At 34.4% G+C, this 15,795-nt stretch overlaps 1 long non-coding RNA gene across 1 annotated transcript; it reads left to right on the top strand.

The window, feature by feature from the left end:
• Positions 1 to 3,012: 3,012 nt before the first annotated feature.
• LOC144962609 (uncharacterized) lies at positions 3,013 to 15,546 on the top strand. Its single transcript, XR_013643499.1, has 3 exons — positions 3,013 to 5,900; positions 11,021 to 14,648; positions 14,792 to 15,546. It is a non-coding gene; the product is annotated as an uncharacterized LOC144962609 (long non-coding RNA).
• Positions 15,547 to 15,795: the final 249 nt, after the last annotated feature.

Genomic DNA, 15,795 nt, shown 5'->3' with positions numbered 1-15,795 from the left:
TTTGGGTATGGATGTGTTGCGGTGCCAGTGTCTGAGTGGTTAGGTGAACACTTGGGTGGACACAGATTGGTGCTGGGATCTCCTGCCAATATGCCCTCACTCAATTTCTCCCTTTATCTTAAGGCCACGTGTTCCAGGCATTGGTGAACTCAAACTGTTGTCTTCTTTTGTGTCAGATTCCCTTTCTGTCATAGGCAATGGTGCTGTTATCTCCTCAAAGTGCCACTGATTATGTTTCAAACAAAATTAAGCATCAGCACTGCCTTCGGAAATAACACACTGCAATGTGAAAAGTCCCTTTATGTCAGCTTTACGGATACAGCAGTAATTTTATTTTTTTTCAGTTACATGTACTTTGATTTGGAGGACTCGTTTACACCACCAAGGATAATTAAATATTCGAAGAAAAACTCCTCCCAACCCTTTTTACATGGCATTTATAGTTGTATATTCATTTTTTATTACTCGTTTTATGCTCAAATATTATTGGTCAATCACCAATTTAAGTTATTTTATTATATAATTCTTAATTAATTGGTTTATGCAATGTGTCTGGCAAGATCAATAATTTTTTGTAAATTTCAGTAACAGATTCAGAAATATCTTTTACATGTAGATGGTGATGTAAACTATAGTTTATGTTAATGAATTATAAAGTTATTCTATCAAATTCCTGTGAATTAAATGAATTTGTTTGAGGTTCATTTTCAAATTTACTGGTTTAAATTTTAATTAGCAACTGAAGGTTGAGGAAGTAGGTATAAGTTTTCATTCTGAAAAAAAATATATTTCGAGCTAAAGTTCACCAAGCAGTTTCTTCATTTAGCCGTACAAAGATACTGCTCTTGTTAACTTGAGAGTTTAAATCCATCACTAATAAATCTGAACAGACTGTGTCAGTTTAAACCTTAGTTGATTGATATTGAAATGTGTCTGTCACTCGATAATGATTTTTTTTTTTCTTTTTAATTCACTGCTTCTCTCTGCTTTGGTGTATCAATTTTTGTTGTTTTCATCACTGTTAACCAGTTAACTACTGTACTCTGGGAAGACGCGTATTTAAAAATTTGGCCAGAAAACTTTTTTTTCAAATATCGATCAATTTAAATGACCCTTATTTTGGCATAAACTTTTAAACTGGGGACTTTGCGAGGTCCGAGGTTTGAGAGTTTTAGCCAAGATGAGGGTCAATTAAATCGATTGATATTTGAAAAAAGAGTTTTCTGGCCAAATTTTTAAATACTTGTTTTCCCAGGGTACGGGGGTAACTGGTTAAAAATGCATGAGCCATAATTTATATATATATAATAATAATGATAAAAACCTCCATGTTTTCATTCATGTAATTAATTGTTTCATAACTTCTTCATTCTACAATTTCATTGGATGTCTTTGTTAAATATGACCATTGACGACGTATTACTGACGCATAACAAACAACTCACAATATAACTGATTGTATAGATGGAATAGCCCATTCCTAATAAAACGATCCTCTTTGGTTCTTTTTTTTTTCAAAACTGGTCTCATGATATTTTTTGTCTTTATTATTTTCTGTGTCAAAATTTTATTGGAAAGTTCCCATAAAAGAAGAAGAATTAGAACGGTTACTAAAGGCAGAGGCTAATTAATTACGAACAACTGGGAACCATGATATAATCTGGCATGGCAGTTTTTTGCGGCCACAAAAAATTGCAAAATATCACTTATTTACATTGCGGCCACAAAATCTGCAATTTTTGCAAATTTTGCTGTTTATAGCTGCAAAATTTGGGAATTATTTTTGAAAAAAAAAAAAACGCCATGTCAGTATAATGGTCTTTAACCCTCTCCTTACCAGCCATTTCCAGAATTTTTCCCAAAACTTCACACCCACCCAACACAAAACTAGACATTTCTTACTCAAACAGAAAAGAAGCAAGCACATTCTATATGTAATATTGTTCAACAATATGAACTATATTACGGAATATCAAGTTTTTATAGCTATAGCAAAAAGAAATGAAATCTGGATGAGAAAAGTGACGGTTGCATAATAACAAATGTGACGATTTTCCAATAGGTGGTAAGGAGAGGGTTAAATACCAGCTGATGTAAGCAGCTCCAGGAGTAGTAATCCGCAACGATTCCTCTCTTATTTGTTTCAGTATTAGATTTGGTAGATGATTTTTTTAAAACGCAAATTACCTTCCTGTTGTAATTTTTTTTTCTTGGGATTATAATAATTTGTTAGCATTTGAGTGTTTTTATCTTTGTCTGGGTGGGGTTCCTGACCTCCCATAGTGGCAGGGAAATACATACTTTGTCTTCTATCCCCCCTTTATCTGTTTTCCAACTTGCTCTCTGTCTTTATCTTGGAATAAGATTACTTGGTTTTGTCCTGGTCCTGGCTGAGAGGGAAACAGTCAAATGTATAGTTAGTTTTGGGAGATCGTCTAAAGATTAGTTAAGGTACCCAAGTAAAAGTAAGGCAAAGACTGGTTCAAATTGGGAACTAAAGTAGATTCCAACATCACACTATCTGTGTGTAAGTTTGAGATCACGTCCAGACACCAGCACAGGATCCCATCGAGTGAGAGGAATACACTCAATAAATGTTTTCAAAATTTATCCAAAATGAATACATAACATGATTAACCTAAACTATTACTCAATAATTGACTGATTCTCTCTCGGCTAAGGACCCAAGCAAAAGGCTTTTGGACACGACTTACGGTAGAGTCACAATCTCCCCGGCCAGACGGGAGTTGTCGTACCAGTAAGGTCGCGGGTTCAAGCCCCCATCGCCGCTGCAAAGTTTTTATTCTCTGTTGTCTTCTGGCACTTTCCTACTCACTTCATTTCCTGTTATTATCAACATAAGTGCCTGCTCCACTCACTTTTCTGAATTAAAGAAAAGCATAGATCTTCCGAAGTTTGCAAGGACATCCCTGATCATCAAAGGCCCTCACTCAGATATATAAATTCAGTTTAAGTTAACTGTATTTCATTAAAATAAAAAAAACACTCCTGTCAGATTGCAAGTAGTAATTTTTATTAATTTGTCATATAATTACGGTTACAGTGAAAAGCTCATAACAACAAATCCAAAATAATAATAAATAAATAATAATTGGAACATACTAGATCAATCTTGATTTCCGTGCATCTCCTTTAACAAAAGATAAATAAAAAGTTACAGTACAGTTACAATAACTTACAAGGAAGAACATGTTGTCACATAAAATTGAACTAAATTACATTGAGTCTCCTGATAATTAACAAGTTAACAATAACTATTATATTAATTATTATTATAATGCATTTGTAAGTCAAACATGCACATCTAATCGTGTAGAAAAGGCAATATGTAATATTTTTGCCTTTGCTCCCAGTTTCCATTTCTCATTTGTTTGTCGTACACGATAATGAGTTAAAATTTGGTATTCTGAGACACTTAGAGAACTCAATCTAAGAAACTAAAATCTAAAATTATTTACATCGTTCACATTTTCGCATCTTTCTTCTCCGTCTGGTTAAAAAAATACTAAAGTAAGATAAAAGCTTCAGTGTGAGATAAGTTCTCAACTGTTATAAAATTTCACAGCAAATGGAACAATCTTTTTCCTCAAGCCCAAACAACATCTTTCTTATATTTCTATGTCTTTCAAACCTTTAAGAGTCTGTAATTCAAATGCCATATCGAGGACGCATGCTCAGATTTTATACAAGATTAGTTTGGTAAATTCTATCCTACACTTTATTGTTTGGATGGAAATCTTTTGTTTGTTTTTAAGGGTTTTACGGCGCTTGCAACACATTAAGGTCATATCAGCACCAGTAAAAAGGAAGAAAATGGGATAGTAAAAAGTTATAAAATTACAATTAAAGCACCCTAGAAAAGGACAGACAAAAGGGGAACTGGTTCAAATAGGAAACGGATGTAGATTCCAAGAGCACACTATCAATCTCATCCAGACACAAGCACAGGTCCCCACTAAGAGGAATACACTCAAATGTTTACAAATCATATACATATAAAGAAATACGTATAATATAAAGAAAACATAATACAGCACATAACAGAGAGATGATTTACAAGGAAAAAAATATCATCTCCCAAAACTAACTATACATTTGACTGTTTCCCTCTCAGCCAGGGTGTATCTGGCCAGGACCAGGACAAAACCAAGAAATCTCATTCCAAGACAATGACAGAAAGCATGTTGAAAAACAGATACAGGGGGATAGAGGACACAGTATGTACCTCCCTGCCCACTATGGAAGGTCAGGAACCCCACCCAGATGGATGGAAAGTTAAAACAGTTGAATCCTGATAGTGATAAAGCCAACAAAACGGGACCAGAAAGATTGGTTGACTTCATTCATTATCAATTGAACACGTGAAGATAAAGAACAGAAAATTTAGGTACAACAAGAGTTGTCGACTTTAAGCAGAAGTTGACATTAACAGAGTGTTGACTTTATGCGGATACCACTATATGACATTCAAAGCATCAATTATTGTCTTAACCCCAATTAGTATTCGCCTTCTGCAAACATCTTGTCTTTTCATTTTTTTTCCCACGCTTTCAACTTTTTACTTCAACTTTTTACTTCAAGGTCTTTGCGCCGGGCGCCGGAAGGAAATGAAAAAACAGAAGTTTTTTAAAAATAATTCATCTAGAATTTATGTGCACTTAGGATACATGTACTCAAGAAAATACTGATTTCAACAGAAAAAGAAGAGACTATACAGGGACACTGTTTTATTATCACACTTAAGGTTCTGATTCTCCTCCAAATTAAGGGGAAGTAACCCTCCTTTTTTCCTGTTATATCTCTTTACCTACCATTTTCTGGATTTTCTCCAAAATTTCACATCGACCAACACAACAATAGATATTTTATACTCAAACACAAAAGCAGTAAAATATTGCGATACATAAGTTCTGTAGCAAAACAACCATTAATACACACTTTAAATTTTGTGATGTACAAAAGAAATCTGAACGAGAAAAATGTTGGTTGTATCGTAACAAATTATGTGATGCTTTTCTTATTGTTGGTAAGGAGTGGATTAAAGCAACTTCTATTACCTCCACTAAGCCAAAGAGGGGACTTAGTACCTTCTGATCCTGACTGCCACAAAAGTTCCTCTGCCTTGAGAGGATCTCCATTCATCTAAGCTAACATGTGCTTACCTACCGACAATCTGTTTAATGGTTTTACTCATATTTTTAACTGAGGTGAGTGGCGGCCATTACAGAAAACAATAGATTTTTAAGATAGGTAACAATAAATGATGAATTTCTTAATCATAATCATAATAGCATTTTTTTTTTAAATAAAAAAAGTTGGCAAGAAATATTATCATGATGAATCAGTAGTAGTAGTTGTTGTAGTAGTAGTAGTAGAAGTAGTAGTAGTAGTAGAAGTATTAGTAGTAGTAGAAGTAGTTGTAGTAATGGTGGTGGTGGTAGTGGTAGTAGTAGTTGTAGTAGTAGTAGTAGTAGTAGTGGTAGTGGTAGTAGTAGTAGAAGAAGAAGAATATACATTAACAATGCATTCATACATCAATGCGTTCATTTCCACATGTGAAATCATTACAAATACAAGGCACTAATGTCGAGCATGACTTTTCAAAGCTTGCAATGAGAACGGACTTTTGACGATTATGAGTTGTGTTCAGACACAAACAATAAATAACTATGGGGTGCTGTATGCTTAATCGTTCCAACAAAAAAAAAAAAATCTGGATTGTTTATAAGTTTTGTAAATAAGCAGAATGTTTTTGTTAATGAGGTACAGATCCATAAAGTAGAGGAAAAATACATTGCAGAAGCGGTGAGCTGATAAAATGCCGTTTTAAAAAAAAAATAATAATTTAATTTAAGTAATTTTAAAATAAAAACAAAGTTGTTGAATTATTTCTGTGTTATTACTATTAGTATATGATCTTATAATTTCTAATGGTCTAAGAGAAACAATTGTGTAATAATGTCTCTCTACAATACTTTGTTGGTTATTTCCCTTGAACTAAGAACGTTCACTCTTATGATAAATAACCGGGTGTTTACATTTCACTTTTACTGTTGATTCCTTCCTACTGAAATTTCACTCACGATGTCTCCATGTTAATATGTTGTTCTTTGGGTTTGAATAAAAACCATAGTTACAAAAGTATCCTGTGTCATCCTAAATTATGTCAAACTTAACAGGTTATGGGCCCAGTGCCAACAACAGCAGGTATGCAAGATTAGTTTTCGATGGGGATGAGCAGAAGTATGAACAATGGGAGATGAAGTTTCTGAGCTATCTCAGGCTACAGAAACTGAAAGATGTGATCCTTGCGGGTGAAGGGGAAGATGTAGACTTTGAAAAGAATGCAGATGCTTATGCTGAGTTGATTCAATTCCTGGACGACAAAAGCTTGTCTTTAGTTATGAGAGATGCAGCTGATGACGGCCGAAAAGCCCTCAGGATTTTGCGGGGGTACTATGCCAGCTCAAGCACTCCAAGAGTGATTTCTTTGTACACTGAATTGACATCATTAGCCAAGAGTCCTACTGAAAGTGTAACAGAGTACTTAATTAGGGCAGAGACAGCAGCATCAGCTTTACGAAATGCAGATGAACAGGTTTCTGATAGTTTACTAGTCGCAATGGTATTGAAAGGGCTACCTAACTCATACCAAGCTTTTGTAGCTGTTGTCACCCAATCAGAGAAGAAACCGAAGTTCAGTGATTTCAAAGTAGCTCTGCGAAGCTTTGAGAAAACAGAAAAATCAAGAGTAATCTCTACAACTTCAGAAGATTCAGTTTTAAAGTACAAGGCGACTGCTAGGCCCAACTATGCATCTAAAATGAAACAACAAAATCCTTCGATAGAAATACTTTGTTTCAACTGTGGTCAGCATGGACATTTTAAAAGAGACTGTCCAGTCAATAAAACTAAAGCAAATAGACTGTGGTGCAGTTTTTGTCGTAAAGATAACCACACTGACAAAATGTGTCGATCGCGAAAGAAAACCTCAACAACCAATAACACGCAGGCACATGCAGCCTTCCAACCTGATGGAAATGAACATAATTTTGCATTTAAGGTGAATGAACATTTCGATATATTAAATGTGAATAAGAAAGAGAAACTTCTTGTGGATTGTGGTGCAACGTCACATATTTTCAACGACTTAACAAAGTTTACCGAATTTGAACAAAACTTCAACCCGAGTGAACATTTTATCGAGCTCGCAAATGGCGACCGAGCAAATAACCTAGCTCTTAAAAGAGGACATGTGGAAGTAACAATGGTTGACGACGAAGGCAACAAGTGTAGTGGACAACTCCGCAATGTTCTTTATGTTCCTACATTCCCTCAGAACATTTTTTCAGTTCAAGCAGCTGCTGATAATGGAGCAAGTGTGCATTTCAGACACAATTCTGCAGAATTAATGGACAAAAGTGGCAGAAAATTTGACATTCATAGGCATGGCAGACTGTATTATCTCCACGTTTGTAACAATATAGTAGTTTCAGAAAGTGATACACAAACTGATGTTAATGTTAAACAAACTGTGCATGATGTGAATTACACTTTAGATTTACAAGACTGGCATAAAATTCTTGGCCACTGTAACTTTGAAGATGTTAAGAAACTTGAACAAGTGGTTGATGGTATGAATATAAATAAAACAAATGGTGAGAATGAGAAAGCTGAATGTGAGATTTGTCTTGAGGGGAAAATGACTAACGTTAAAAATAAAACTCCACGCATTCGCTCAGAAGTCCCACTACAGTTGATCCATACTGATTTGGCTGGTCCAATTACTCCAACCTCTAGAGAAGGTTTCAAATATGCTTTGGCATTTACCGATGATTTTTCCGGAATGTCCTTTGTGTACTTTCTTAAACAAAAAAGTGACACAGTCTCAGCAACTATGAGATTTTTGGCGGATTCGAGCCCTTATGGAATAGTGAAATGTATGAGGTCAGATAATGGGACAGAATTCACGTCAGGTGAATTTCAGCGGTTGATGCAAGAGAATAAAATAAGGCATGAAACCTCTGCTCCTTATTCTCCACACCAGAATGGTGTCGCTGAACTGAATTGGAGAACCATATTTGAAATGGGTAGATGTCTTTTGTTAGAGGCTAAACTAGGTAAAGAAATGTGGCCATATGCTATCCACACAGCTACATACACCCGTAACAGATGTTACAATAATCGTCTTGGGGATACTCCTTACCATACATTTACTGGTAGAAGACCAAACTTGTCAAATATGAGACCATTTGGTAGTGAGTGTTATACATATGTACAAAACAAACAGAAACTTGATGCCAGAGGCATAAGGGGAATATTTGTGGGCTACGACAGGAATAGTCCTGCTTATTTAGTTTATTTCCCAAACACTGGAAAGGTGCATAGACACAGGATTGTGAAATTTCTGTCCACCAAAAACAGCGCTCATGAAAGAGAGAAATCTTTCACTCACTTTCCAAATGATGAAAATGATGATGAACTAGAACTTAGACCTAGACAAGAAAATGAAGAAATAAAACTAGATGAAAAAAGCACCCCAATTGTAGTTGTTGACAAAAGAAAGGGAAATTCACATTATCCTAGGCGGGAAACTAAACCACCAAAGTACTTAGATGATTATGAAACTTGTTATAGAACAAATGTTGATTATGATGATGATGTACATGTTGATAATGATAATGCAAATGTTGATTATTGTTACAAAATGTTGTACTGTATTCCCAAAAATTACAAAGAAGCAATTGAATCCCCAGCTTCTGACTTCTGGAAGGAAGCTATGGCAGAAGAAATTAATGCCTTGAAAGAAAATGAAACATTTACTTTAACAGAGCTTCCAGAAGGCAGAAATGCAGTGGGGGGGGGGCGTTGGGTATACACAATGAAAGAAGACTCAAAAGGCTCAAAGTCATACAAAGCTAGATATGTAGCTAAAGGTTATAGCCAAATTAAGGGTATTGATTACACTGAAACTTTTGCACCAACTGCAAACATTACATCAATTCGAATATTGATGCAACTTGCTTGTCAGTACGGCTTGATTTTAAACCAAATGGATGTAAAATCCGCATATCTGAATGCCCCAATTGATGCAGAAATATACATGGAGCAACCAGAAGGCTTTGAAATCAAAGATTCAAAAGACAACAAACTAGTTTATAAATTGCAAAAGTCTTTGTATGGACTCAAGCAGTCAGGGAGAAATTGGAACAACCTGCTGCATACTCATCTACTTAAAAATAAGTTTGTGCAGAGCCAGTCTGATCATTGTGTGTACACCAAGTTCACTGAAAATGAAACTGTCATTATTATAGCATGGGTTGATGACCTTGTTATTGCTGCAAATAATGTAAATGTCATGTATGATACTAAGAAAGTTCTTAAAGACAGATTTAAGATGAAAGATTTGGGGAATCTATCCTATTTCCTGGGTATACAATTTGAGCAAGGGAAAAGATATGTGAAAATGAACCAGAAAAGATACACTCAGAAAATTCTGGAAAGATTAGATATGACTAATTGCAAACCAAGAGCAAATCCCTCTGAACAAAAATTTGAGTGGTCAAATGATAGTGATCCAATAGATGAAAGAAAATACAGGGAGGCTGTTGGTAGCTTGATTTATCTTATGATATGCACTCGGCCTGACATCTGCTGGATAGTTACAAAACTTTCTCAACATTTGTCCAGACCATTGGCATGCCATTGGGTGACAGTCAAACATGTATTTAGGTATTTGAAGGGAACCATTGACTATGAATTAACTTACAGAAGAAGTATTGACAACCTTTCTTTGATAGGGTATAGTGATGCCGATTGGGCTTCAAGTCCTGATGATAGGCGAAGCACTTCAGGTTATTGTTTTGGTCTGACATCTAATGGAGCTTTAGTTTCTTGGAAATCTAGGAGACAACCCAGTGTTGCTTTGTCCTCATGTGAGGCAGAGTACATGGCTCTTGCACTTGCAGTACAAGAAAGCCTTTACTTAGACCAGTTGTTGAAAGACATTGACAGAGAATATCAATCAGGCAATGTTTTGATTTTTGAAGACAATCAGGGAACAATCGCTTTAGCGAACAATCCAGTGAACAGACAAAGATCTAAACACATAGACATAAAATTCCATTTTATTCGCACAGAACTAAGGAATGGAAAGTTTACTTTAAAGTACTGCCCTACTGCAGACATGTTGGCAGATATTATGACAAAGCCTTCAACTAAATTTCAATTGCAGAAATTCAAATCCTTGATTTTTGGCTAAAATATGGTGATAGCCTTGAAAATTGTTTTGGATGTATTATTTTGACACATAATAATGTGAATACTTGTGTTGATGAGACGCACACATACATGTATTATGATTCTTGTTTTACTTTTATTGTTCTATCAAACAACTTGATAATGTTACATGAATATGAGTCTTATGATTTTGTTTCTATCTGACATACAAAATTATTAGGGAATGTTTTGCACTTTTAATTTCCTTTTGAAAATTAATATGAACTTGACTTGTAACATTATAACTACATGTATAAGAATTTGAGAATTTGTGAGAATCTCAATTAGAATTTCTTCAGTAAGTAACTTGTTTTATTTACTCAATGGATAAACCAACATTTATATATTATAATGGATTAATGTACGTTAAAAGTTTTAAATTTCAATTAGAATCATTAGATCAAGTGGGGGTGTTGAATTATTTCTGTGTTATTACTATTAGTATATGATCTTATAATTTCTAATGGTCTAAGAGAAACAATTGTGTAATAATGTCTCTCTACAATACTTTGTTGGTTATTTCCCTTGAACTAAGGGCGTTCACTCTTATGATTATGATAAATAACCGGGTGTTTACATTTCACTTTTACTGTTGATTCCTTCCTACTGAAATTTCACTCACGATGTCTCCATGTTAATATGTTGTTCTTTGGGTTTGAATAAAAACCATAGTTACAAAAGTATCCTGTGTCATCCTAAATTATGTCAAACTTAACAAAAGTTATGAAATTCGAACAAAATTGGATATCTATAATCATCACTGTTGCTTTAGTTAAACTAAACAATAACAGTCGGGTGTAACTTTGATAGAAAGCTCTTATCTTGAGGGTTGAGTTTGGGCCTCCTTTAATTTGGATTATTTTCAAAATTAATATTACCATCTCGAGTAATTCCTAGGTGATACCACTCTTATTATTATTTTTATCTCATGTAATATCAAAATTGATACAACGCGATCGTTATAAAATACCTTTCACATTGCTTATAATCTCCCATGTACTACCCCCCAGTCCCACCAAATAAAAACAACAAAAGTTTAGTACAATAACATGTTTTGTATAAGTCTGAATGTTTCATCATCATTATTCTGAAGGGTTTGATTTTCTAATTAAAAATAAGGAAAGTTTAATTCAAAACAAAAATAAAATTAACTGATTCGATAATGCTTATTATGATTTTCAAGCAATAGTCAAATATTTTTCTAGAGAAAACTATTGAACATTACAACAACAACAACAAAAATTTTAAAACACGAAAATTAATTTTCATAAAAAAACAAAATGGTAATTAAAACGATTAAGTCTCTTCAGCCATGGCATTACAATGTTTCTTATTAATCATTGTGTAACAATTTTTTTTTAAAACAGCAATATGAAAATGATCTGTCCAACTGATTATGAGAATAAAAATGCAATCAAAAAAGAACATCGACTTGATGCTTCCGAGTTAATCTAAACCCCAATCAAAAAAAGCTTGAGATTTAGTAGGAGAAAACCATAGTCTTCAATCAAATTTAAAGCAGACCAACCAAATGTGACATGTATAAATTTACAACTGACTGGATTAGTTCTTTACTGTATGCCTCGAATCGAGACAGCATTGAAATGATATGAAGCTTTCGTTTTTTTTTACTTGTAACTCAGCTAGTACAACTTCTGTATCTCTTAATGACGCAGAAGAAATATCAACTGATTCATCAGTTTGACTTTCTAGCTCACTGGCTTCATCTACAGGTGACCAAACTGGACTTGGGGATGATAAAGAGCTAACCCTTTCAACTGACAAAAAAAAAAAAAAAAAGAATGAAAGAAATAAAAATTTGAATTTCATAGGGCAAAAAGGAAAAAGAGAAACTCTCTTACATGAAATTGACTTTTTCTCTTTATTTCTCTTAACTGAATGTTTTTCAGTTTTAGAAATGTAACGGTTCTCGTCTCACTTGTCACATCACTAATAGAGACAAAGTATAGGAAAGGAAAGTTGATTGTTTGTTTTTAGGCTCTTGTGACACTTGTAGGTCATTTCAGCACTAGTAAAAAGATATGGGAAAAGTTGAAGATCTGAAGTTAAAAGCACCAAAGACAAAGTCACCCTTCAAGTAGCCTTTAAAAAGATTTTTTTGTAAAAACCTTGTCTGCTGTTTTTACTATTGATCTCAGCAAAGATCTCGTTCTACATGTTAAGTGTTGCTGTCGCCTTGGACCCCTTCTAAAGTGCTTATTAATTGTGAGCAAGTTATGAAAAATAAATCCTTACTAATTTTAATCTCGAAGTTATAAACTAAATATAACATAAACAAATGAAGGTGACTTAAAAATTGACGCAGATGTTTTTTCAATGTCTAATTATTTTCTTAAATTAAATAGTTAAGAGACTACTTGGAGCATTCCCCATTCTGTAGTGTTTTCATTCCATGGTTATAGAGCCTAATATTTAATTAATTATTACCATAGTGATTCAAGCAAAGAGCTACTATCACAAGAAAACATTATTGATAACATACGGAGGACCAAAGGAGGGAAATCAATCCCCAAGACCTAGAGAAACAATTCCCAAAATCCAAACGTCAAGAAAAAAAAGAAAGAACAGTACTTCATTGCAGAATATGCACATTGGGATTTTCTTACCCGAATGACAAATTACTGGAATGTCAAAGATGCAGAGACCACTTCTGCATCAAATGTCTTGACAAAACCATCGAGGAATATTCATGGATGACAAAAAGTGATGACACAATGTGGTTCTGCACAGAATGTAGAGAGAAGGTAGAAAGAAATATACTGGTTGACAGAGAGATTGAGGAAAGATTTAAAGAGATATCCTCTAACTTTGAAAACAGACTGAAGGCTTTGAAAGAAGCTCTAAAACACAAATGTGAAGAAGGAAGGGTGAGAGATATAGTTAAGGAGGAATTGAAAAGGGAAAAGTGTACATCAAGTGGGAAGGATAATGAAGAAAGGGATGAAGTGTCTTTAGTCATGTCTGAATTTGAGGAGAGAAAACAATATGGTGGTGTATGGCATCGAGGAAGATATTTCAGAAGAAAGGTCAGAATGAGTAAGGCATGATATTGAGGAACCATCAGAATTGCAGCCATATGTACCCTGAGATTACCCAAGAAAACATTACAAGAACAAGGAGACTTGGGAAATTCAATAAAGATGATCACAACTTGAAGCGCCTCTGTCAGTAACTTTCACTGATCCTAAGTTAAAGACAAAGCTATTCAGAGGAGGGAATTAACTAAAGTCAGCCAAAAATTATGAGAATGTTCGACTATCAAACGACCTTACCATAACTGAAAGACAAAAGGAGAAAAGACTGTACGAAGGGGCAAAAAACCTCCAAAGAACCCATCCAGGCTGCAAATTCAAAGTAAGGGAACCACCTTGGGCCAGGAATATAATAAAGAAAACCTTTAAAGGAAAAAGAATCAAAGATTATAAATAGTGTTGATAATGTTAATAGTTTTTATACAAATGCAGACTGTTTTAGAAATAAGCTCAATGAATTTCAGGTGAGAATAGAAGACATCAAACCAAATATTATTGGGATTACAGAAGTTAAGCCAAAAAAAATTTAATCAAAGAATACTCACTGCTAAATTCTCGATGGATTGGATCAATGATTATGATATCTTTTTCACTCCAATATCAACTCAAATGTGGGAAGAAGACTCTTATTATATATACACAAAGACCTTAATGCTCAAGAAATCCAACTTTCTACAGTGTTTAAAGAAAACCTTTTTGTAAATATTAAAACTAAGGTCGATGAAAATTTATTGATTGGACATGTACACCGTTCCTCAAATAATGACTCAACTGAAAACAATAAGCAATTACGTAACCTCACATTGGAGCGAGCATGAAGTTCACCCATTTTCTTTTGAAGGGAGATTTCAACTATCCATGTATAGTATGGGACCATCTACTGGTGGAGGGGAATCACAAAGAAGAGCAAAACTTCCTAAATACTTTACAGCATGTGTATAAACCGACAAGATGAAGAGGCACAAACAATCCGAGTATACTCAACACGATTTGATTATTACATCGGATGAGCAGGCTTTAGAAGAGATAGAGTACAATTGTCCATTGGGGAAAGAGCGACCACTGTGTCCTAAAATTTAAACATACATGCAACATGACTATTAAGAGACCAAATAGAACCCCCCAAAAAAATTATTACTATGTCAGCGGAACTAAATAATCAATGTTGGAAGGAAATGCTAGCCTATAATGGCATAGTTGTGATATGGAACAATTTCAAAAAAACACTCATAAACTTAGAAGAAAAGGACATTGGAGTTGCTATAGACGACAAATTAACTTTTAATACACATGTCAGTGAAAATGTTTTAAAAATCCAATGCCTGTTACATCATCGACGTCATTCCAATATCTAGACAAAGAGACATTTTTGCCCCTCTATAAAGTGCTATGCAAGCTCAGTTTGGTTTGCTTACATAGAAAAATAATACACATGTCAGTGAAAATGTTTTAAAAATCCAATGCCATGTTTACCATCATCAGACGCTCATTCCAATATCTAGACAAAGAGACATTTTTGCCCCTCTATAAAGTGCTATGCAAGCTCAGTTTGGTTTGCTTACATAGAAAAATACGAACTAATTGAACGTGTGCAAAGGAGGGCCACAAAACAGTTGCCTGGACTAGGATTGCTAGATTATGAAAAAAGACTGAGGAAACTTAATTTACCAACCTTGAAATACAGAAGATACAGGGGGTGACAAGTGGTAAATATGACCAAGACACGACAGAATTTATTAAACAGAGGAACGATTTCACAATAAGAAAAGATACCAGAGGTAACAAAAAGAAACTGCTCACACAAAGACCAAGATCGGATGCGAGAAAACACAGTTTTACTGTGAGAGCAACGAAAATATGGAACAGTTTACCAGATTCTGTTGTGAACGCAAAAACCCTTAATAGTTTCAAGAGCAGACTAGACAAATTTTGGTCTGATCAAAATATTTGTACAATTATAAATGCGCTGTAGATTGTAAAACCGGAAGAATAAGAAACTTAAATCACAAAGATGCTGAAGAAATAGAGTCTGGTGAAAAGGACCTACAAGGACGTGATCTGGAAACAATCCATAAGTAATGGGATGATTACAATTACACAATGCAATATTATGGACACCTCTGTAGTATTTCACATTTAATTTTTATTATTGTCTATTATTCTCCTCCTGGTAATTCTCTGTTTCATCCCAATAAGTTCAAAAGTAGCAAAATGTTGGTTACCTTGTTTTGTTTGTTTTCAAGGGTTTTATGGCGCTTGCAACACATTTAGGTCATATCAGCGCCAATAAAAAAGAAGAAAAGGGAATAGTCAAAATATTCTAGATTTACAATCAAAGCACCCAGGAGAAAGTAAGACAAAGGAGAACTGGGAACAAATAGGGAACAGATGTAGATTCCAAGAGAAGCTATCAATGTACTTAGTTTCTGATCACCTTAAAGTC

This window comes from Berghia stephanieae, chromosome 1 (assembly GCF_034508935.2).
Source record: "Berghia stephanieae isolate SIO BIC M18660-M18661 chromosome 1, UCSD_Bste_1.3, whole genome shotgun sequence".
Taxonomy (NCBI): Eukaryota; Metazoa; Mollusca; class Gastropoda; order Nudibranchia; family Aeolidiidae; genus Berghia; species Berghia stephanieae.
Note: the sequence above shows the minus strand (reverse complement) of the source record. Positions and strands in the feature narration are given on the sequence as shown.